The sequence below is a fragment of the Pogona vitticeps genome, chromosome 7 (genome assembly GCF_051106095.1).
Source record: "Pogona vitticeps strain Pit_001003342236 chromosome 7, PviZW2.1, whole genome shotgun sequence".
NCBI lineage: Eukaryota > Metazoa > Chordata > Lepidosauria > Squamata > Agamidae > Pogona > Pogona vitticeps.
The window spans coordinates 10731214-10756740 of record NC_135789.1 but is presented as its reverse complement, the minus strand read 5'-3'; the positions used below and the strand labels follow the sequence as shown (position 1 = coordinate 10756740).

The window sequence follows — 25527 nt, the reverse complement described above, 5'->3', positions numbered from 1 at the left end:
AGAGGGCTTTATAGGTAAATGACCAGCACTTTGAATTGGGGCCGGAAATAGAGTGGTAGTCAGTGCGGTTCTTGTAACAGGTGCGTTATAGGCTCCCTGTAGCTGGCCCCAGTCCGTCGTCTGGCTGCAGAGCTTTACACCGCCTAGAGTGGTCGTTCAACTAGATAGGTGGGGTATAAATACAATCAACCAACCAACCAACCAACCAACCAACCAAAAACCAACCAACCAACCAACCAACCAACCAACCAATCAATCAATCAATACACCAGCTGAAGTTTCCAAACCGTCTTCAAGGGCAGCCCCACATAGAGCGCATTACAGTCATCCAAATGGGATGGAACTGAGGCATGTGTCACTGTAGCCAGATCCAACGCCTCAAGGAACGGGCACAGCTCGTGCACCTGCTTTAGCTGTGTAAATGCACTCCTGGCCGAAACCTGGGCAGCCAAACTTAGGGATGAATCCAGGAGTACACCCGAGCTGCGGGCCTGAGTTTTCAGGGGGAGCGTCACCCCACCCAGCACTGTTAGTACCCCTATTCCTTCATCTGCCTTCCGACTAACCAGGAGCCCCTCGGTCTTGTCTGGATTAAGTTTCAGTTTGTTTTGTCTGAAAGATTGTCTTTGTTCATAGTAATTAACAACTCCACATGCAAATTAGTGCATGAGCATCGGAGAAGAAATAAGGACTTGTTTATGAACATGTCTGACCCTCCTCCTCTCCTTGACCAATTAACTAACACTCTTTCTTGGTGGGTGAAGTTGGGACAGCCTCAGCTTCAACGTTTTTGTCTCCAGAGATTGTTCAGGCTTGGTTTGATCTTGGACCCCCTTGTTCATCTTTCTGGTCTTCCAGGACATTCTCCAAAGCTCTCCTCCAGCACCACCTGTCAAACAGTCCAATTTCACCCCTCGAGCCTTCTTTTACTGTCCAGCTTCCACACCCACACATGATGATCGGAAACACAACAGCGTGGATGATCTTCTTAGCTTTGGTCTCCAGGGGCACCTCCTGCCACTTGATGGTCTTTTCTCATTCCTTCATTGCTGCCCTTCCGACTCTCATCCTTCATCTGATTTCTTGGCTCCAGTCTCCCTTTGGATGGATAACTGAACTGAGATGTACAAAACCTCAAACTATTTCAATTCCTTCACTGCAACCTTAAAATGGTCGGGTTCTTCTGTCGTCCTGATTTTGACCTTCTTCGTGTTCAACCACAGTCCTGCTTTGGCACGATCTTCGTTCGCTTTCCCTACACATGGTTTCACGTCCTGGCTGCTTTCCGCCAGGAAGAGTGGGGTCGCCTGCAGATCTTAAATCAGCGAAGTTTCTCCCACTCGTCCCCACCCACTTTTCCGTATAATCCACTAATGCTGGATTTCCACCAGCGTGCATAAGACCGTACCTGCCAACTTCAGAAAGATCAACACCCGGGGGGGAAAAATTACTTCCAACAAGCACATTTTTCTCAGTTAATGTAACTAAATATCATCTTCAGCCTCCTGCTTTGCTTCTCAATTGGAAACAACGGGGGGCCTGGACAAAGCGGTGGAAATCCATTATGTTATTCCCTCCATCTCTACCTAGCCCACTTTCTCCTTCAAGCCAGCTCTGCCTGGTGGAGGAAGTGCTTCTCTGGGTCCTGGAGGGGGGGGCACCTGCCTTTGATTTAAAGCCTGACATTTCTTCCTGGTCTCTGCCCTGTGTGAGGTCTGGGATGCGGGAGCCAACCGCTGGCAGAGATGGATGATGTTTGTTGTGCCCAGTAGCCTGGGGGTTGGTTCCTAGAGACGGGCCGATCTATAAAAGCCCACGTCTGTGGACATCCTGCCTTTCATGCTCCGATCCCAGATCTGTTCCCCTCTTTCATTGAGATGTTTTTCTAACAAAGGAATGACATCCGTTCTGGCCTCCCTCTTTAGTTTAAAAACAAGTATGCCTCTGTATTCATGTTTCAAAATGCACACTGAACTTCAATGCATTCTTCCATTAATTAAAGTGTATTTCAGCAACCGTTTGCATGTGCTTTGAATATGCGCACACAACGCCCCCCCTCCCCATGGATCCACCACCATTTCTCAATCAGAAGTTGCGAAATTACCTGCCCAATATTTTATTTATTTCTTTATTTAAAATATTTTTACCCCGCCTTTCTCCTTGAAAAGGACCCAAGGCGGCTGACATTATTAAAAGACAACATTTAAAGATAATAACAATGACTATACTGTATATAAAGGCAGTTTGCATCATTAAATGATAAGATTTAAAGCTAGAAATTAATAGGTATACAAATATTAGAAAGGAGCTTACAAACACCACTCTGAGAAATGGTAAACATAAGCAACATAAAAACTCATTTAAAAAAACAGTAAGGTATCAGAAACCATTACCCCCCTCCCCTTAGGCAGCCACAGTCATTGAGGGGAAGGTTTGCCGGAAGAGAAAGGTCTTGGCCTGCCAAGATGGTGCCTGCCTGGCCTCCAGTGGCAGGGAGTTCCACAGTCTGGGAGCAGTCACCGAGAAGGCCCTCTCCCGGGACGGAGAGAAAGGCCTCCCCTGATGATCTTGACAGCTAAACAGGCTCATAATGGGAGACGTGGTCTGAGCTAGCTGGGACCCCAAGCAATCTGAGAAGGGTGGTCGGACACCAGCCCCATTGAATCTGGGATTTTAGAAATGGCCCCTCCCACATACCGATGCCAGAATCCTGCCCGCTGACTCCCAGCGTCACTGCTCTGTAGGCATGCTGCTCCACTTGAACTCTGACTTGCCATTGTGTGAGACAGAGACCAGCCCAATTCATCCCAACAAACACACCCTCTTGTGTGTTTGTTGGAAGGAATACAGAAAGGACTGCATGCCATCAAGTCAATCCTGACTGATGGTCACCCTTTCCAGGGTTAAGGCATAGAGTCCTCAGAAGTGGTTTGCCCTTCCCTCCTTCCAGGGTTGCTCTGGGACAGTGCAGCTTGCCCAAGGCCACCTAGGCTGGCTTTTCTCTCGGAAGGCCCGGTGGGGGAATCGAACTCCCACTGGCTCTGTGGCCAGAAAGCTAAACCCCCTGAGCTCTACAGCCAGCTTGTGCAAGACAGGAAAAATGGGGGGGGGGAAGTGTGCAACAGGGCAGGATTTGGGCTCTAGTGTTTATTGGAGAGCTCGGCTTCTTTCATGTTACCTGGATAGCTCCAGATTGATTCTTGATAGATGGTCCTCACTTCCTCTTCTCCTTTCCATCTCCATAATTTCAGGCAGGGATCAGGAGAGGATCTTCTCCACCTGAAACCCTGGAAAGAACGTGCTAGTTGATTGATAAGACCTAGAGGGATAAACCCAAGGTAGAGCTCATTTCTGTGGTTGCCTAGATCTGAATTTCAGCAGCTAGTGCCTCGCTAGACAATGATAATCCGTCCCACTGAAATCGCTGCTTAGCGAAATCATTGTCTAGCGAAAAGCATTTCCCCATTGGAATGCATTGAAACCTGTTTAATGAGTTCCAATGGGGAAGAATCATCTAGTGAAGATCGGCCATAGGAAAGCCGCTTTGCGAACCGCCGATCAGCTGTTTAAATCGCTGTCTTGCGAAGCTTAGGTCCCAAAAACACCCGTTTTGCGAGCGCGGAGGGAGCTGTCCAAATCGTCGTCTAACAAAAATCGGTTTGAGAAGCAGGGACCAAACATTGTCCAGCGAAATTCCCCCATAGGAATCACTGTTTTGCGAATGTCTAGCGAAAAAAACTGTCATGCGGGGTAACTGTCTAGTGAGGCACCACTGGTACATGCTTTAGACACTACGAGCCAGTTACATGGGGTGGCCATCAAACTTTTCAAATCCTGTACAATGTCAAGTTGGAGATGACTGATCAAGATCAGGGAGAGGTAGAAGGTAGCTGTGGGCCATTTGCTACAGTCTACTTCAAATGACTCAGAGCTTAGGTGGGTGGGTGAGTCCTCCGGGTTATTATGAAATATAAAACACAAGCAGATCTCACTGTGAATGAAACTTGTCTGTCTTGATCTCAGTTAGGGGCAGGAATCCTGCAGCCCACAGAGCACCTTCCTTCTGCAATGTTTTGACCCCTGCAAAGCAAAATAAAGCAGAAAAAAATGAAATAACTTATTCATTCCCATTTTTTATTTTAAAAAATGGGAATGAATACATTATTTCATTTCATTCTCCTTTATTTTGCTTTGCAGGGGTCAAAAAAATGGGAATGAATAAGTTATTTCATTTCATTCTGCTTTATTTTGCTTTGCAGGGGTCAAAACATTGCAGAATTGCACCTCAAGGATCTGGATTTTCCTTGTTTTAGCATTTTAAGAATCATATATAGACAGTACATATTTTAAAAAACTCTAAGTGACCTCTTGATCACATGTGATCACATTGGGAGAGGGTGGTATGAGGGTGGAAGAATATCAGAAAAATTGAGCTGGGAGGGGCCTCTAAGGTCATTGAGTGCAAGGCAGGAATCGAAATCCAAGTCGATGGGACAGAAGGTGGTCCAGTTTTCTCTTGAAGGCCTCCAGTGTTGGAGCCGTCACCAACTCCCGAGGTTCACTGGTTCCAACTCATTCTAACAGTTAAGAATTTTTCATGATATTCAGCCAAAACCTAACTTCCTGTCACTTGAGCCCATTTTTATGTGTCCTGCACTTTGGGATGACCGAGAACAGATCCTGCTCCTCCTCTGTAGGACAGCCTTTCAAGTATTTGGAGAGTGTTGTCCTAGCTCCCCTCAGTCTTATTTTCTTAATTTTAAACATGTCCAGTTCTGAACTTGTTCCCGTTAGTTGGCATCCTTCTTGAAGTGCTGTGTCCAGAACCGGACCCGGTACTCTAGATGAGGCCTAACCAGTGCCGAAGAGAGGAGAATGAGTACCTCACGGGATGTGGAGCCTGTATTTCTGCTAAGGAAGCCTAAAATAGCATTTGCCTTTTTTTGCAGCCACGTCACATGGTTGGCTCATCTTCAGCTTTTGATCTTCAATAACACCAATAAGACAGGAGGGCCTGGCGTGCTCTGGTCCATGGGGTCACGAAGAGTCGGACACGACTAAACGACTAAATGAAATGAAACACCAATAACCTGGATGGAAAAGTGGCCCTCTGCCCCCAGCATCCGCTTCCCCTCAGTCTAGGTTATGGGCACTACAGCCTGTGTTGAAAGACAGCAATGCCGTGACCTAGAAAGGGGTGGCTATGTGGAAGCTAGTTATGGCTGTACACCTGGTGACTGTTGTTTCTCACAAGGAGACACCAAAGGACAGGAGATATCACACCCTGGATGCCATGCTCCACAGCAGGGTTTTTAAACACATTGGCCAAGCCAGCGAGGGTGATTTCTCTGTAATGAAGACAAATCTTCCCGACGTGCATTTTCTTTTGATGTGCTTTTCCCAGAAATCCTTGCGTGGAATTGCTCATAAAAATGAAGCAACCCTTCATTCCTCCAAGAGCGGGTGACTGCGTCTTCTCTTGTTGGCCACGATGTGCTCCTAAATATTTCTGAGGTAATCCATTTTTGACGAGGGAAGGGCTGAGGGCTGAGCCGCGGCTCAGCTGAGGGAGGCCACCTCACAGCAACAGCAACAACTGATAAACCCATTGTCTTGACGCCTCCCCTCCGCCTCGTTATGAAATCCCCATTATCGGCCTTTATCTCCGAGCGAGAAGCGTTCTTTCGATTTTAATGGAGGGTGAAGAATGCAAAGGAAATGTAATCAAGGGGCTGGAGATGTACTATTTAATGCCAACATGACAGATGCTTCAATTAGAAAGACAGGCTCTTCTCTGCCCAAAATAGATAAAGATGAAATTTTTATAAGATTGTGCTGTGGGGTGTTTATGATACTGTACTCGTACAAGTGTTCATTACGCAATAAATTCAGAGGAAAAAGTCTTCGCATGAGGGGGAGCCCTAACGGGTTTGCTGATATTTGTGGAACTCATAACAAGCCCCATCTTCTCTTTCTGTCTCCCTGTGTATCTTTTTCTATCTGGGGAGAGAACTTGGAAGAGCCTTTAATGCCCTGGGGCTGCCCGCTGGTCACTCCAAATTTATATGCATCCTCTTCCCAAATTATCTAGTTCCTCTGTTTGCTTTTTCTTTGCTCTCCCTCCTCCTTTTTCTTTCTCTATTATGCATTTTATTTTATTTATTTAACTTATATGCTGCCCACTCTACCCAAAGGTCTGTGGGCAGCTTATAACAATTAAAATACAATAAAAAAAATATAAAGCAATTAAAATACAATTAAAATATATATTCTAAAAATTGCCATCAGGACCCACCATTGATATTATTTCAATTAAAAGCCTTCTGGAACAGGAAGGTTTTGATCTGGCACCGAAATGTCATCAGCGTCGGCGCCAGACGAATCTCAGTCGGGAGGGCATTCCATAGTCTGGGGGCAGCTGCCGAAAAGGCCCTTTGTCTACAAGCCGTCCCTCTTACCTGCTTGAGGGACGGCTCTTTCAAAAGGGCTCCCTGATTCCCCACTGATTCACTTCTCCACAGTCTGAAAATATTTTTTTTTTAAAATTCCCCAATATAGATATAGTTTAAATCACTGGTTCTTAACCTTGGGTTACTCAGGAGTTTGGACTGCAACTCCCAGAAGCCTTCACCACCAGCTGTCCTGACTGGGGTTTCTGGGAGTTGCAGTTCAAAAGCATCCAAGTAACAAAGGTTAAGAATCACTGGTTTAAATGACCAGGGTACAACCTGGCCATTAGAGGCCACCATGTATAGTGTTCACCAGAGAGACAGATTTTCACAGTGTAATTACCAGAGCTGGCCACTAGATGGGGCCAGAGACCGTGCTATGTATAGCAGTGGTTCTCAACCTTGAGTCATTCAGGCGTTCTTGGACCGCAATTCCCAGAAGCCTTCACCACCAGCTGTGCTGGCCGGGGTTTCTGGGTCTTGCAGTCCAAGAATCTTGAGTGATCCAAGATTAAGAATCACTGATGCAATAGCATCTGCTATTAAAATAGCCTTCTGTGTTTTTCAGCACCTGCAGGGGAGAACTGAAACTGATCCCTCATGGATCTCGGGCGGTCCTCCTGTACATCGTTCTGAAGGAGGTCCTTCCTTCTGGGAATTCAGTGGACGCCCGATGCATCTCAGTTTTTATGCAAAGGCATTTTTTTGTGGAAACCTTGATCAGGGAGGGAAGAAAGAACTGTTTTTCTCGCTCTTGAACTGCATGAAAGGAAACTGTTGAGGTTTGGAAATTCCTTGTCAAGATATCTCATGGCGTGTAAGGAGCACGTTGGCTGGTGTTCGAACGCAGGCATATCATGATCTGCCGTGCTCTTAAACCACATCCTGACTCACCACAAGTAGCTGTTAGGAAACAAAGCCACACCCTCCAGATCTCTTCTCTGTCAGGTCCAGGGCAGACTTTGAAGATGATGATCTGACCAAGCCCCAAGCACCCCCTCCCCCCCCCATGAAGCCAACAGACTGCTTCGCCCAGACGCTTAATCCTGCTTGGTGTAGACAAACCAGCTGTGTTCCTAATCGCTCCCCAAAGTGGTCCTTAATCCCGCCGTTCTGTTACTAATCGCTTGGTGGGTCATGGACACCTTCACCAAAGATGCGATCCTCCCTCGTGACCAGAAAGAGTCCCTCTCTCTGTGTGAATTGTGAATGGTTAACCCTTAATGCAGGGGCTGCAGCCGTTTGTCTGAATTATATGTTGGCCGACGGTTCTTGGACTTTGATTTCATCATAACCGTTTAAGTTCCCCCGCTAGACCGCTCCAATTGCGATTCTGAACAATGCTCCCTTGTGTTCCCTCGCACCACGAGTGACCTCCTTTCTCGTCTTCCTCAAACTTCTGACTAATCTCATCTGTTAATGACTTTCCCTTTCCTTTCCTTATTTCCTCCCCACCCACCCCACAAAATCCAAGATTATCTGTCTAGGCAGATTATGGAAGCCTCCTCGGAGGATAAGATTACAGCGGTTCTTAGGCCATCTCCAGATAAACAATTAAAGAAGAAGAAATCCATTCTTGAAAATACGATCTCTCTCTCTATATCCTGGCAAAGATCAGCCCATGTCGCCTCTTGAGGCAGGTTTTTGAAGTTATTTATTCCTATCAGTGTTGCACCCGAAGTCAACCTTTTTCTGAAACTCCTGAAGCTTTTGGCACTTCTGCCCCCATCGCCACCCCATGTTGAAATATACCCTATTACAGATGGATAGTTTTCCCTTTTAAAATAAGCAAGATGCCTTTTCTGAGCTTGTAGGAGCTAACCTGCAGCACCTCTGGGTGAGTAAGGCTCTCCCTCCTGTGCCCACCCCAAAATATCTGAAAACGATCCCTCAGGATTACTAGCAGACACTTTCAAAGAACCGTACAAGCTGCTGAGAGAGTACTGGGGCCCACAAACACAGCAAAAATGCCCTCCACCTCCTCTAGAAAGCATGAAGATCTTCTAAAAAGCTAATATTTTGGGGGGAAAAGCCTGTACATATGCTTGTTCCTTTGATGTTTCTTATCATACTGCAAGAGTTCTTAAAATGTGACCGGCTGTCGTTGCTCATCTGGGTTTCAGGTTGGCTTATTTCTTAGCCCTACCTTAAGGTCCTCGGTGGTCTCCCCTTCAAGGCCCATCCAGACCCATCCCTGCTTAGCTTCTTAAATTAGACGCGATCAAGGGTTCAGGGAGGCATCCGCCCTGGCCTTCACCCATGCCAGGTAGGTTGAGCCCTTGGGCATTGCCAAGCAAGAAGGAACGCAACCATGATGAGAGAAGACTTGTGTTTGCTGAAGTTATGCTTGGTGGTCCTTGCACCATCGTGTAAAGCAACAGGATCCCAGCTCAGATGTTCTCACTCTCCTGAGTATTTTTCACCTCTTAGCCTTCCCTCTGATCTGTCATCTCCATGGATTAGCAGTTAGACGCCCTCCAAGAGCCACCCTTAATCCATCTGAAACCATTATGTTAATGTATTTATTAATCACTTTCGATGTGAGGGAAACATCTGTGTGGGTTTCCATTGAAGGGGAATGAATTGTGTATGTGTGTGTGTGTGTTGGTTTGTGTGTGTGTGTGTGTGTGTGTGTGTGTGAGAGAGAGAGAGAGACAGAGACAGAGACAGAGAGACACACAGAGAGATATTCCAAGATGTTCCATAAACGGTACCAAATAATATTCTCCACTCTTGTGTCGTGTTTAATATTCCAGAACAACAACAAGGAGGTTCTTGTGTGCTTGGACCAGTCTCTCAGATGCCATTTCTATACAGTCATTGGCTCCCGTTTCCTACCGAACAGATTTAATTATCGCCAACGAGCTCATCCCCTTTCTGGAGCCTTGACAGACAGGGAGGGAGGCGGCCGGGGTTGCCTTCATCCTGGCCGTCGCCCAACCCTGACGCCGCCAAACATTTTCGGCAAACACGCTCTGTTGGTTTCCGCCGGGGGGCCAGAATGGCATTGCTGGACGTGGGCAGGTTTGGTTCTTGATTGGCGATGCTTTCAAGAGATAAAATAAATGGTGCTAGGCCTCATCTCAAAGAGGGAGTTTAGTGACACTCGGGCTGAAGTTACTGCACTTTGGGATAAGTTCAGACAATGTGTTCCGTTCAGGGCCACAATCATATATCAATCTAATTATCATGGCTCTGCCCTATGGATTTCTGGGATTTGCAGTTTGGTTGATGGAATTGGGATTCTCTGCTGGAAAATTCTCTTCTGAACTATAGCAAGAAAACTCCAGTTAGTTAGTTAACAATAATAACTGTGTGCTCTCAAGTCAACTCTGACTGATGGTGACCCTTTTCAGAGGTTCCCAGGTAGGGAATACTCAAAGGTGGCTTCCCATTCCCTTCCTCCAGGGGTTGCCCTGGGATGGTGCCGCTGGCCCAAGGCCACCCAGGCTGGCTCTACTCCGAGGAACCACAGTGGGGGAATCGAACTCTCAATCTCTGGCTCCATAGTTACATCTTGCCAAGTCAAAACCCACTTACGGTGACCCTCAAGGTCAGTGAGATATTTAAGGGGGTGGTTTTACCAGCCCCACTCTCCCCAATCAGTTTCCATGGCTGAGTGGGGATTCGAACCCTGGTTTCCAGAGTCCTGATTCATCAGTCTGTCTATGACACCATGCTTGGCTATCTACAAAAAAGTCTAAGTATCTCCCTTATGCTATGACTCCTAAGATTCCACAGCATGGAGCCGTAGAAATTATTTATTATGATTCATTAACCTATATGTTATTGATGATAACAAATAAATAGGAAAGGTGGAGTGCAGGCGCACACCGAAGTTAAGAGAAGAACTCGCTCAGCCGTTTTTCTGCATTTGATTGAGATGCTTTGCGAGTCTTTACAAATCCTGAAAAACCATTTCTCTTTCCCCCCTTTCTGTCTAGAAACTGGCGAATGAAAATCAACGCCAGCCTGTGTCCTGTTCTATCTGCCTTCTCAGGAAGGTGCATGCGGTTGACCCTACCGCTTGGCACATCTGTTCTCAAGGCCCCATAGGGTGCGTTGACGAGTTTTCCAAGCAGGAGGTAGAAAAAGGAAAAGGCATATCATCTGCGTAAAGAGGATAAATTCGAATGGACTGCAGAAAGAAGGCAGCACTTGTTGAACATCTGCTTTGTCCTGTTTTCTACTGGCGGAGCCCAAAATGGAAAAGAAGGGGCTGTTGCCTAAGGTAGGTATATAGGTGTTATAAGAATTAGGTAAAGGTTCCCCTTGACATTTAGTCCAGTTGTGTCCGACTCTAGGATGTGGTGCTCATCCCCATCTCCAAGCCATAGAGCCAGCATTTGTCTGAAGACAGTTTCCGTGGTCACATGGCCAGCGCGACTAGACATGGAACGCCGTGACCTTCCCACCGAGGTGGTACCTATTTATCGACTCGCATTTTTACATGCCTTTGCACTGCTAGGTTGGCAAGAGCTGGGACAAGCGACGGAAACTCACTCCCTTGCGTGGATTTGATCTTACGATAGCTGGACTTCTGACCTTGCAGCACAGAGGCTTCTGCGGTTTAACCCGCAGCACCACCATGTCCCTATGTTACAAGAATAGCTGGCCATTTAAAATGAATTCAGGCCTCCTGGGTCATTCAAGGCTCTTAAAAGAATCAGCAAATATAATCTTACAGCCCCTGTTTATCATGCTGGTGAATTTTTGAAAAGCAGGCAAGGACCTTGAAGACTCGAAGCAAGAAATCATCCCCATCTTCAAAAAGTTTAGAAGATATCAGTAGACTTCTTTGAAATCTGTTTCAGAAAACATTCCAAATCTGATCATTATACAGTTGGACTGGGAGCACTTAGAAAATAGCACTGTGATGGGTTTATCAAAAATGGGTCATGCCCGAGTTCTCTCTTTCTTTGGAGAGAGCCACATGCTTGGTAGATCTGGGGAATGTTGTGGATGTAATATATCTTGGTTTTAAGCAAGGCTTTTGGCAAAGGTCCTCGTGGTACTCTTAACAGCTCAGCTGGCCAAATATGGAGTAGATGATGTTCTTTTCAGTGGCTTTGGGTTGGTAGATGGCTGAGGGGAGTCCTAGTTGAAGACAGTTCACCAATGAGTCCTCATCATCATCCTGGAGAGAGCTGAAAGTACCACAAGGTTCTCTCAGAGCAAGTTCATCATCTGTATAGATGATTTAGATGAGGCCATGGAAAGGATGCCCATGGGAAGAGATATCTAATACTTCAGAAGACAAACATCAGGACTCAAGATGATTTGAACAGACTAGAGACCTGGGTCACGATGAACCAAATCAGTTTTACCAGGGGAAAATGTAACATTCCACATGGAGGTAGGAAAAATCAAATTCACAAGCTTGAAATGGCTCACAGCTGGATTCACAACAGTATATGTGAAAAGACCTCAGAAACTTATTTGTTTGTTTCCTTTGTTTGTATTATTTATAGGCTGCCTTCCCCCCAATCAGAGGACGCACAATATTAAAGGGAATAGAATTAAAAACATAGTAAGTGAAACACACAAAAACACATACCCTCCAATGAAACGATACACTAATTAAAATGCAGTTGCATAATTAAAAGCAAGTGAACATTCAAAACTATCTTAACTTTAAAAAAGCACCTGGGGACTCAATCCTGATTGTTAAAAGCTTGCTTGAAAAGATGGGTCTTCAGCTGTCAAGTGGAAGGGGTAAGCGGGAGGGGGCCGGCTTGGTCTCCTGAGTCTTAATAGAGCACAAGTTAAATGGGAATCAACAGTGTGATGGAAGAGGAAAACAAACAAATGAAGTAGTGGGTTATATCAACAGAAATATCTGGTCCAGAACAAGGGTGGCTAATGGAATCAAAGAATAATTGAGTTGGAAGGGGCCACTAAGGCCATCCAGTCCAACCCCCAACTCAGTGCAGGAACTCAGTTCAAAGCAGACCTGACACATGGTTGCCTGGTTTTTTTCTTGAATGCCTCCAACATTGGAGCGCTCACTACCTCCGAAGGTCATGGGTTCCATTGTCATACTGCTCTAACAGTTAAGATGTTTTTCCTGAGACTTAGCTGAAATCTGGCTTCCTGTAGCTAGAGCCCGTTGTTATGTGTCCTGACATCTGGGACGATCAAGAACAGATCCTTCCTCTTCTCTGCCTGACTACCTTTCAAGTCTTTGGAGAGTGCTCTCCTATCTCCCCCCACCATCTTTTCTCAAGGCTAAACATGCTAAACATGCCCAGTTCTTTCAGTCTTTCCTCCTAGGGCTTGGTTTCCAGTCCCCTGATCATCCTTGTTGCCCTCCTCTGAACTTGCTCCAGTTTGTTGGCATCCTTCTTGAAGTCCGGTGTCCAGAACTGGACACAGTATATTAGATGAGTCCTAACCAGTGCTGAATAGAAGGCGAACTAGCACCTTGTGGGATTTGGAGACTACTGTTAATGCATCCTAAAATAGCATTGGCCTTTTTTGCAGCCGCATAGCCCTATTGGCTTATCTTTAGCTTGTGATCAACAACAATTCCAAGATCTTTTTCACTGTATAGCGAGGTAGTGCCAAAGTCATAGATTCAAGTTATAAAATCACCTAATATTAGGAAGAACCTCTTGAGTGGAAGAGCTTTTTGATGATAAAACGAGCTGCCTTACATGGTGATGGACTCTCCTTCTCTGGGGGCTTTGATGTTGAGGATGATCCAACCGTGGATTTCCAGCTTTGGCATGGGATTGGGGTCACCTCCGCCTCCTCAGTTTTATGATTCAGTGTCTACATAGCCACCCAAACGCACTGATCTCGGGGTGCGCAGAATGCCTATCAATGGTGGACTGACATCAACACATTAAGAACGAATGGCGTGGAGGGAGTTGCTGTGAGATCAATGTTCTGCAGAAGACATGAGGCCGTGTTCTCCAAGTCACAAACACAAAGGGGTGGGCCTGCTCATTGTCATTTTAATGGACCCTCCCGCGTTTACAGCCCATCAGTGTCTGGCGTGATACTGCTTCTTCGCACTCCAGAGAAGCGGCAAAGATGAGCAAGCTCTCTCTTCAGTAGATAGCTACTTTGGGATTCAAGGTTTATTGACCAACGCGTTTGCCTTTCGCTCAGAGAGATCAGAAAGAGGCAGAGGGTGGACAAAAAAAAGTCTTTCTGTGGCACGAGAGACTCGAGATAAAATATTAGCCTGGAGTTGTCCTGTTGCTACAGTTGGCGAGGATAAGAAAATGGAGATCAATAAGCAAGGCCTGGATGAAAACAGAGCCTGGTCTTGCTACAGGGGGGAAAGCTTTTCCCCATTGCAGATTTTATCTTTCTGACAAATTGAGAGCACAATCAATTCATTGCCACTTCAAAGTGCGTCTACCTTGCTAGCATCGCTCTTTCCCCCACTGCATGGTGTGCAGCAAGGGTGGAATACAAATGAAGAGGTGAAAACATGGGATATGCAGGCAGAGACCTCTGAGTAGGCAGATTCTATTTTATTATTTTTTATTCATTTGTTTAAAATATGTTTACCCCGCCTTTCTCCTTAAAAAAGGACCCAAGGTGGCTTACATCATTAAAAAGAGAAAACTTAAAAGTAAAAAAACAACAAAACAGTAAGTATACAAATATTAAAAAAAAGAGAAAAATCGGCAGTAGCTGAACATGACCTAAAACAAGCTGGACATGAAATTCTATTTCAAAATACTGAAATACTGCACAACACCAGCAATTATTAGTTTAGACTGTACAGGGAAGCCATTGAAATCCACAAACATCAGCAGAACTTCAACAAAAAAGAAGAAAGTTTGAAACTCAACAAAACTTGTCTCCCAGCACTGAAAAATAAATCGTGCAAAAGGTCAATGAACTCTACCCAGCCACAAGGACAGGGGATCACTACACACAAAAGACCAGCTAACAACACCCATCAATCACAGTGACAAATAATCTCTCCTCCTTATCACAACAATACACCCACAACAAAAACATACTGATCACCATAATCACCCATCTCCTGAAAAGGACAAAAGCTGATCTCACAGCCATAAATACTCATCTCCCAAACAAACTGCACCAGAGCACAGAGTGCTGTCCTTTGAAGATGCCGGCCATAGAGACTGGCGAAACGTTAGGGAGAACAACCTTCAGAACACGGCCAAAGAGCCCGAAAACCCCACAACAACCATTAAAAAAAGAATTGAACAAATATTAAAAAGGGTTAATAAAATCAATGCTAAAACTAATTTAAATCAACAGAGCACAACCATCCATGTAAAGCCCCTACCCATGTAACCAGTCACTGAGAAAGAGAGCTTGCCTGAAGAGAAAGGTCTTTGCCTGCTTGCTGAAGGACAGGGTTATAGAGGGAGATGCTGTCTGTTTAGATAGTTTGGACTAAAGCCGAATAGGATCGGTAGCCAGTGGAGCTGTTTTAACAAGAGAGTTATGTGTACCCTGTAACCAGATCCAGTTAGCATTGTGGCTGTGGCATTTTGAACCCTCTGGAGCTCATGAACACTTTCCAAAGGCAGCCCCATGTAGAGTGTGTTACAGTAATCCAGCCAAGGGATGATGGGAAAACTACTTTCGTGTCCATCTGTGTCTGTCACTTTGACTCTGGCATTGCACTTCAGAACGACATAGATTTGGAAGCCAAAGTATTTAGCTTTCATTTTGTGATGGCTGGCTAAGGAAACCACCACCATGACAAATCAGGTCGATGAAACAAATGGGTCACCTTGGGGAAGAAATGACAGAGTTTTTTTTTTGGTCTGGAAGAAGTAGTTCAGGAGCAGGCAAGTATTGCCAGGGTGGAAAAAAGAAGGGAGGGTTTAGATAAGGGGTGTTTTAGGTAGGTAGAACTCCCAGAATGGGGAATTATGGTACTCCTAACTCCAAAATACAGGGACGTGGTGGCGCTGCGGGCTAAACCGCAGAAGCCTGTGCTGCAGGGTCAGAAGACCAGCAGTCGTAAGATCGAATCCATGCGATGGAGTGAGCGCCCGTCGCTTGTCCCAGCTCCCGCCAACCTAGCGGTTCGAAAGCATGCAAATGCAAGTAGATAAATAGGGACCACCTCGGCGGGAAGGTAACAGCGTTCCGTGTCTAAGTCGCACTGGCCATGTGACCACGGAAGATTGTCTTCGGACAAACGCTGTCTCTATGGCTTGGAAACGGGGATGAGCACCGCCCCCTAGAGTCGAACACGACTGGACAAAAATTGTCAAGGGGAACCTTTACCTTTACCTTTACCTAACTCCAAAATCATGAAAATGCCATCCCAAGCCCACGTAAGACCGGAACAAAATTTAAAAAGATCTTGATAAGCTTGAGCCACTGGGCTGAAAACATCAGAATGAAGATTTAATGGTGATAAGTACAAAATAAGTTCATGTTAGCCTTGAGAAAAGAACAGAGGGGAGATAGGATAGCACTTTCCCACTACTTGAAAGATGGTCATACAGAGGAGGGGCAGGATCTGTTCTCTGAGTGCAGGACACGCAAGAATGGACTCATGCTACAGGAAGCCAGATTTAGACTGAATATTAGGAAAAACATCTCAACTGTCAGAGCAGTACGACCATGGAACTGATGGCTTTGGGAAGTGGTGAGTGCTCCAGCATGGAGGCATTCAAGAGAAAGTTAGACAACCCTCTGTCAGATCTGCTTTGATTTGGATTCCTGCACAGTGCAGGGGTTTGGACTCCATGGCCTCAGAGGCCTCTCAGAACTCAACTAGTCTAAAATTATATAGGAGCTGTCCAAGGTCCTGAATCTATTTTCCCATGCATACTTCAGCACCTCGGATAGTTCCTTTGAAATCTAGAAGGGGACCCAGAGCTGATCTACCATCTTCATCAGACCAGAATCACTGTTTGTATGTGTTTTACTTACGCAAAGATGCATATCCAGGTGCACAGGCAGAAATCACAAGATAAAATAAAATGGAAATAAAATTTTCAGTCTAACAGCATATGTATAGGTCAATGGATTAAACTTCAGAACCAGGGTGGGGGGTTTGAATCCCATTCTGATTCTCCTGGGAGAAGGACCAGCCAAGACCCCAGGGAGGAAAATATTTGTGGCTGATGGGTTACATCCTGTGCTGTCGTGTGATCAAGAAGGTCTCAAAGCACTGCGAGAAGCAGCGTATGAGGAACCACTTCTGAGTACATTGTACCTACAAGACTAAGTACAGTGTACCTAAGGTCACCGTAAACTGGAAGCAACTTGATGGAACATAATTATTATTTAGTTTTCCTCCCGTTAATTTTAGTGAAGTTTTTCCATGGTGTCTCACTCGATATTGCACACACTGACACAAATCTTGATCCAATCTTCCACACATCCTTGAGCAGACAACTTTTCATCTCCTCTCCCGAAGACCCATAATTCCTTTGAAATAAAAAGGAGGAACCATGTGGTCGATACAAAATAGAAATATAAGAGCAGGCAAGAGGCAATACCTTTATTTTGTTGTTTAGTCGTTAAGTCATGTCTGACTCTTCGTGACCCCATAGACCAGAGCACGCCAGGCCCTCCTGTCTTCCACTGCCTCCCAGAGTTGGGTCAAATTCATGTTGGTCGCTTCGATGACCCTGTCCAACCATCTTGTCCTCTGTTGTCCCCTTCTCCTCTTACCTTCACACTTTCCCAAAATTATATATATATATATAAATTGGTCTATAGAGGTGCAAAAAGATCAAACATATCCAGTTATCAAACGTATCCAATATATATATTTCATAAGCAAGATTTCATAAGCAAATCCCGCTTCTTCAAGGCTAACCGCCCAAAGATCAAAGGTTCATGACAAGATAGGTTTTGCCAGGAAAGTTACTCTTAGATGTAAAGTCCAAAAGTTCTGGGCAAGATGGATTTCGCCAGTCATGTCTTTCTTAGATTTAAGCAGAAAGGTTGCTTATAGTTACAACTCAGGCTGCTATGGATTGGATTTCACACCCCAATTTTTCAAACAAAGTGGTGCAGGCTATGTGTGCACATATTACCTAGTGGTTACAGTTCTGCCCTGCTGATGTTGAGCGCCCACATGCCTTCTGGTTGGTACATAGGGTGGCGATGGCTCTTTCTTGGTATCTTCACGAGCTTCTGGTACTTTGGCTTGAAGAAGTGAGATTTACTCATGAAAGCTTGCATACTGTACGTATGGTTTTTTTTTTACATTTTTTATTAGTGGATTATAAAGGTACCACTGATCACCTACTCTCCAGAAAATGTATCTCTGTTTTCACACACAGAGGAAAACACATTTGATAAGATAAAGCGATGGTCACAGTTGCATATAGCAACCTATGCTTGACCCTGGGCAAGAGCTGTGCTGTGGAAAGGGTCATTTCTTCCCATCCTCCTTCAATTACTGGGCTTGGCTTCGCTCAAGGAAAGTGCACAGCACGAGAGGGGAACGGGCGAAGAAGATCTGCTGGAGGAGTTGGTTGGGATCCATCCATTTAATTCCTCCCAGCCGGCATTATGGATTCAAATGGTACTCATTAAGCAAAATGCAGCGGGATAAATCGGAGAGCGCTCGAGGCAAAACCTGACAGACCGAACTCTTCGTTTTCACACGGTGATGGACAGATGCAAATGAATTTCGATGGGAGTCATAAATGAATGACAGCTCCATGTGAGCCTTTCACTTTGTCAAGAGCCTACAACAGCCGAGTTTGTTATATGGAGGAGTCGGGGGGGGCGGTGGCGGTGGAGGTGAAACACCTTGTTCCCCCCTTACTTGCGTTGGCATCTCTCCTAGAGTAGACAAACAGGCATGTCTCTCTCTGTCTAGACCCCTCCCACAGACCTAGGCCACAGAAACTGCTCTTGCTTCCTGTCCATCTTCTGTATGTCCAGAAATCGATCGTATAGGAAATCAATCCAAATCAACTCAAAATCCTGTACAGAGAACGCTGGTGTCTGTAACTAACATTTATATGACAGAAAGCGAGCGTATCCTTCAGGATGTGAAAAACATTTGCAAGCTGCCTTTAGCCTGTCTCGACACACGTCCGGTTGACTTATTGAGAAGTTGTTGACCTCCATCGGAAGTCCTCGCTTTCAGCATGCCAATGAGACACCTTTTCAGAATGACTTGACCAGGTTTTGCCCAACATGAGTCCTGCCCAAACACCGAGGGGCTTTTCCTTCTGTGAAGCTACAGCCCCCCACGGAAAGAAGAGAAAGACGAGGTGACCGGTCCAAAAGAGGCAGACGAGCCACCGGAGTCTCCTGCTTTTCAGCAACAAGCCCAAAAGTAATCTGACCATTTTTAAAAAACTAAAGGTTTCACAAATGCGAAATCTCCCACCCAGAGAGGAAAATCTCACAGCCTTGGAGGTAAGAAGGCAACTGGAAAAGTTTTATATGAGACAAGCGCAGACTGTCATCCTGAATATTGTTATTGTGAATAATGCACTGGATTCCAGCTGGGCGTTCAGTGGTTTGTAGGGGTTAAAGTACTCAACTACTTTACCAGATCATTGGGCTAGTTTAAGCAGGGGGTTGGACTTGATGGCCTTATAGGCCCCTTCAAATGCAATTATTCTATGATTCTATATTCCTTCCACCTCCAGCTTTTAAACCTTAACCTCACTTAACTTGCAAGCTTTGTTAGGTCTGCTATAAGTCAGTTCCGACTTATAGGGCTTTCAAGGTAAGTGAGATATTTAAGGAGTGCTGAGTCCTACTCTGTCACTTTATCAACTACACCACATTAGATAACCCTAAGCTACTCAGCTGAATTTCTGGCAGATATACTCTTTGAAGTGGTGAATAATATATGTTCATTATTTCGCTCACCTACGTATCTTGCAGTTAGCGTGCTTTGCTTTATTGACAGTCATTGGAAGTTACACTTGGCCTTAACAGTCAAGCAGAAAGGAATCTCAGGAAATCTCAACATGGGAGAGAAAAGGGATGAATAATTAGGAACATATATCCTCTCAGCTCCTAGTTTGACCCTGGGCTGGCCCCAAATCAAATCCAGGTAGTTTAATTATGAATGCTCCCTATTACGTCTTGCAACAGTTATTTGCTTTGTCTGTGGTTTGAACGGATGTTTCTTCTTTTAGAAGAATGTACTGAAAATATGCACATGTCATCACTTTTCTCAACTTCAAGGGCAGTCGTGCAGGAAATTTCTTTCCCCGCCTCCTGCTTGTTCTTTCTGCTGTCCCCTTACTCTAATTGCCTATGTAGAACCTCTGCCTGTTATTTCTGTTCCTCACCATGGTCGGCCTTGGGCTTCCACCCATCACGACTCCCAAGGTGGACTATCCACGAGTCAAAGGGCAGCTGCTGTTCTCCTAGGGGCAGTGATATCCACCATATATTTTGTGGCTTCAGCATGTTGCTCATTAATTTCCAAAATCCATGACAATTAAAGGACCGCTGTGAATTACAGCATGAGCAAGTTACGTGCCCAACTGAAGTGGCTTAGGCATCGGGGGGCAAGGAATGTGCCAAGGCTATCACAGGCTGTGCCAGAACCCACAGGAAGCATCATTTTGTAGCTGATCTCCTTTGCTCAGAGCTGGTTTGGCTGAACAGAAAACCACACAGTAGAAACTGTGTGGACAGAATCCTAGAATCATAGAATAATTGCTTTGGAAAGGGTCAAGACCTCAAGTCCAACCCCTTGCTTGTCCACATTAACTTCTCTTTCTGGACTCAAGTTCACAGTGAACCTTAGTGACTCACAATTCTGTGTTAAAAGAAATCAAAGTACTGTATATACTCGAGTATAAGCTGACCCGAATATAAGCCAAGACACCCAAATTTACCACACAAAAAACGGGAAAACTTATTGACTCGAGTATAAGCCAAGGGTGGAAAATGCAGCAATTACTGGTAAATTTCAAAAATAAAAATAGATACCAATAAAATTACATTAATTGAGGCATCAGTAGGTTAAATGTTTTTGAAGATACTGCCCTTCTGAGCTGGGAGACACACTTCACTGCCTGCGGAGGGAGGACTCATACCAGATCTACTGCCCTACTGCTGCGTAACAAGATGGAGGGAGACGGAGGATGGAGGAAGAAGGTGGGAGTCTGGAGAACACCCACACTGCAGGGGAGAACATGTAATTTTGACACTGACTCGAGTATAAGCCGAGGGGGTGCTTTTTCAGCAAAAAAAATTTGTGCTGAAAAACTAGGCTTATACTCGAGTATATACAGTAAATATATAACACTGGGTATTCATCAAGAGATGTGAGTTGTGGAAGTTGTACTTAAGTTGTACTCAGAACTAGACTCACACTCTACTTGGGCTTATTTTCCAATGACTCCTACTCAACTCATGAACCGGAACCCTAACCCTAACATTCCCTTTTTTGTGGGGAAAAAAAGCTGTTTTTTAATTGGGACTCAGACATGGGTCCTGGGACTCAGAACTTGGTACCAAAGACTCGGACGTGGGACTTGGACCTGAAGACGTGTCAACACTCTTGGTATTCAGAGAGAGAGAGAATGTATTTAGAGATGTGCATTTTTGAGAAACAGCTTAAGAACACCTATGGTTTTCAGATAAAATGCATGTAGGGATTTAAATATGTATTTAGGTGCACGGTCCCCTTGCTTGGGAGTTTCATCATCATCATCATCTTAGGATGGAAGCGCTGGAAGGGACCCTGTGGATCATCCAGTCCAGCCCCTGTCAAGGGGACCCAGCCAGAAATCGAACTCCCAACCTCTGGAGCCGCAGGCAGATGCCTACACCAATAATTATAGAAATGGGATGGAATGGTCTTCTGGGAATGAAACACGCAGAGTAGTAATATGGATGTTTACATTGCAAAAAGTGATTTGTCCATTCTGAACTCAGCCTATAAACCGGCCAGAGCCTTAACACCAGTGGAAAGTTGGTACAAGAAGGATGATTTTTCAGCAGAACCCATGTGGAATTATGCCCCATGCTGGAAATTGCAGATTCGGTACTTAATATGTCCAGGTAGGATTGGAGATCCCATATACAGTGGTGCCTCACTTGACGAGGATAATCTGTTCCGTTCAAATCGCTGTTAAGCGAAATCTCGTCAAGCAAAATGAAAAAGCCCATTGAAACGCATTGAAAACTGCTCAATGCATTCCAATGGGCGAAATACCTCAGCATCCAGTGAAGATCCTCCATAGGGCAGCCATTTTCTGGTGCCATTTTCTAATGCGAGGAATCTGTCCTAAGCACAGCGGACAGCCATTTTAAACAGCAGGTGGCCATTTTGAAACCCGGCGATCAGCTGTTTTCTGATCATCATAAAGCAAAAAAATCGGTTCCCGAAGCAGGGAACCGATCATCATGAAGCGATTTTTCCCATTTAAAACATTGTTTTGTGATCGCAAAAACTTCATTGTTAAGCGATTTCCTCGTCTAACGAGGTAATCGTCAAGCGGGGCACCACTATAAAACCTTAAGAAAGTGCTGCCAGTCCGTGCCAGTAGCACTGAACAAGGTGGACCAAGAAAGTAGCTCTGTATAAGGTGGTGTTTTGCCTTCTAGCTTCCCAAGTCTGCTTGCCAACACTGGTTCAGAGGAGACCTTTAAGGGACAATTGCATCTTGGCTGGGATCCGAGTTACTTCCAGTGACAGGAGGCTCAGTCTCAGAAAGGAAGAATTCTCTTTGTTTTTACTGCCTACGATGGCCCACGGCATGTGTGGTTGCTCTTAGTTGCTTATTTATTGATTAATTATGTATTTTACATATTCATACGCCGCCTTTCTCCTCAAGAGAGCCCAAGCTTACCACATTAGAACAACGTTAAAAACCCAAAACAAGACACAAATCTAAACAGCCCTTGTAGGCAGCCAGTTACAGGGGGAAAAAAGCCAGCCTGAAGAGGAAAGGTCTGTGGAACTTCTTGCCACAATATGTGGTGATTGGCATCTGGCCTCGATGGCTTTAAAAGGGGATCGGACAGATTCCTGCAGGAAAAGTCCACTGCAGGTAACAAGCCATGATGGGGATGTACAATCTCCAGGCTTTGAAGGAAGGGACCTCCAAAGGCCAAATGCAGGAGGAGGGGGATCAGGAGACAGGGATCTGGTCATCCCGTGTGCTCCCAGAGTCATCTGGTGGGGCTAGTGTGAGATACAGGGAGCTGGACTAGATGGGCCCTTGGCCTGATGCAGCAGGGCTCTTCTTATGTCCTTGTGTTATGTCTTTGGCTGTTTGTGGAAGGACAGCTGGGATGGGGCCAGGCTGGCCTCCAGTGGGAGGGAGTTCCACAGTCTGGGAGCAGCCACTGAGGAAGCCCTCTCCTGTGTTCCCCCTCCCCCAAAATACCTGAAGTGCGATGTAGAGAACTCAACGCAGTACTTAAGATGAGGTCTAACGAGTGCTGAGTGCAGGAGAACTGGTACCTCATGGGATCTGACGACTATACTTCTGTTAATGCAGTCTAAAATAGTATTTGCCTTTTTTGTTGCTACATCACACGACTGGCTCATATTCAGCGTGTGATCTGTGATGATTCCAGAATCCTTCATGTTTATGAAGATTCTCAGCCATCCAGGTGAGAATATGTAGAAGTTGAGTCATGGCATCTGGACTTCTTTCTTATTAGGTTGAGCCGTTTTCCTACTCATCCAAGCAGCTTCTTCAGTCTGAGGAGAGTCGGTAGGAGATATCCGATCTACCCTCCACCTTGGTTTCCCTTCCCCCTGGTCTGAATAGGCTCATTAGAAGGACAAAGGACTGGGGGGTAAGGGATAATCCCACTTCTGCAGTCCTTCTCTACCCTTGGGTCATTAACAATAATTAACAGCTTTCTGGTGGGTGTGGTCCTGATCTTTCTTGGGGGTGGATGAAATGGCAGCATGATAAACAGGAGAGAGATTGCATCTAAGGCCTCCACCCCTGTTGAGTGAGGAAGTTTCTATATGCACATCTTTGGCCTCCCTGACCCCTTTCTCAAACCATCTTGGTCGTCAAAGGAGTGTCCGTTGTCCTTCAAATGAAAGAACACTGTTGATTGTGGTCCTGAGCCGTTGCCCCTCTTGTGCTGGGCGCCATTCTCCTGTTTTGTCGCTGTTTGCTTTCTCCAACGTAGAGCTCCGAACACTCCTCTTTGCATTGAGCTGCATATACTCCATTGCTCCTGTTGGGTTTTGGCGTCCGGTCTTTTGGGTGGACGAGTCTAAGCCTTTGTGTGTTTATTGCTATCTGGAGAATGAATGTCCTGGTGCGGCTGGCTTTATTATGCTTCGTAACATGCGACCTGACATTAAGTGTGATGACAACTCTTGGAAAGGGGAGAAGTAGATACAACAAAGATTTCAGAACAAACTTTTTTTACAACTAGGAGAACGGCCTTCTAAGGAGGTTTGCAGGTGGGGTGTGTGTGTGAACACAAGGCATGAGAAAAAAGAGATTAATCAGCCAATTGTTTCCTAGATGTAAGAGCCGGGATTGAAAAGTCTAGACAAGACACACCTGATACCACTGAGGTGGTACATTTTAAAAAAAGGAGATTTAAGCAAGACTAATAGATGACTGATGGGCCCCATTTTTAGCTTCGATAGTGGGCCAATCATGAACCCCTCACAAAAAAACCCTCGCAGATTATCCTCTTTTCTCATTTTTATCCTGAGACAGGCAGGCAGAAAATATTACCCGTATTCCCCCTGTATTTCATCCTGCATATTTTGACTGTCATTCATTCTCCCTCATCCTGCAACTCGTTCTCCATCAGTACCGAAATTAAAGTGGCTCGGTAGCATCTCCGCATTTCAGGTGAGTGAGTTCCGCCCTTGTAAACCTTAAATTGCTCATAAAAAGGACACCTGTTTAGGCAATGAGGTAAAACCTGGCAATTATACTCTGCTTAATCACGTCTACAAATTGCAAAACGGATCTAATAAATGTTTTTTCCAGGCTAAGAGCAAGCGGAAAAGTGACACTTTTGACCTACAATTTTTTTTTTTGAAAGGCATGGGTTTCGGTCAAAAAATGGGTTGAAAAATCAGAGTAGGGTGCTGGCAGGAACAGGGTGGGCTCAGCAACGTCATAAGGTAATAGACGATTAGTCAATGTGGGGCTTGTTCTCTGTTTTCTACCACTGGATCGGTCCAGAAAGAAGAGATAGAAAAAGCAGGGAGTGTACCGAAAAAGGTACATCATAAACAAGAACTTTTTGAGACACTACACACCGTCATTCTGGATCACAAGGGATGTTGGTTAACTTCTCATCCACCTGAGCTTGTAATTTCGTGGCTCTGTGGAGTGTGAAATAACATGAAATTTCCTGAAGTAAGGTCTTAAATAGGCAGGCTTTTTTTTTTAAAAAAAATCAACAAATAATTAGATACATTTTAAGCAGATTTTGAACTTCTCTATCCGTTTACGCCAGTGAGGCTGATAGCTGATGCTGGCATGTACTCAGAACTAGAATGGTTTAAATTTGGACCCCCCGCAGCACCCTTGAAAATGTTCCTTTTTTTCAATTTCGTAGGGCTCAAGAAAACTTAGCAGAAAGCAGCCATGACCTGAAAGGACTTTTAAAGAAAGCCAAAGAAGAAAGTGTGAAAGCAGGACTGTAGCTGAACGTTAAGAAGACAAAATAAATAAATAAATAAATAAATAAATAAATAAATAAATAAATAAATAAATAAATAAATAAATAAATAAATAAATTTTTTTTAAAAATCATGACTACAGAAGAATGGCACAACTTTAATGTTGAGAATAAAGAGATTAAAATAGTGAGAGATTTTGTGTACAGTGGTTCCTCGCAAGACAACGAGCCCGCTGAATGACGAATCCGCATTACGATGACTTTTTGTGATCGCTATAGCGATTCACAAAACAGTCATTCCAAGGGGCGATTTTTACTTAACGACGATTAGGTCCATGCTTTGTGATATTACCTTGCTGGTCTGTGATATTACCTTGCTGGTCATATGGTCTTGGTGACATTGTGGACTTGGGACCATTCAGTTTCCTTGACCCTTAGATAGCCGGGCTGCTCCACAGGGTCTTCTGGACTTCACAGAATCAGAAAGAAGAGGATCACAGAGTTGGAAGGGGCCTCTAAGGGGCCATTGAGTGCAACCCCTTGCTCAAGGCAGGGA

The 25527-nt window shown here is 45.0% G+C and overlaps 1 long non-coding RNA gene across 1 annotated transcript; it reads left to right on the top strand.

Annotated features, from left to right (window-relative positions):
* Window positions 1-24151: 24151 nt before the first annotated feature.
* Window positions 24152-24948, top strand: LOC144584031 (uncharacterized). The gene is made up of 2 exons (XR_013538026.1): window positions 24152-24190; window positions 24909-24948. It is a non-coding gene; the product is annotated as an uncharacterized LOC144584031 (long non-coding RNA).
* Window positions 24949-25527: the final 579 nt, after the last annotated feature.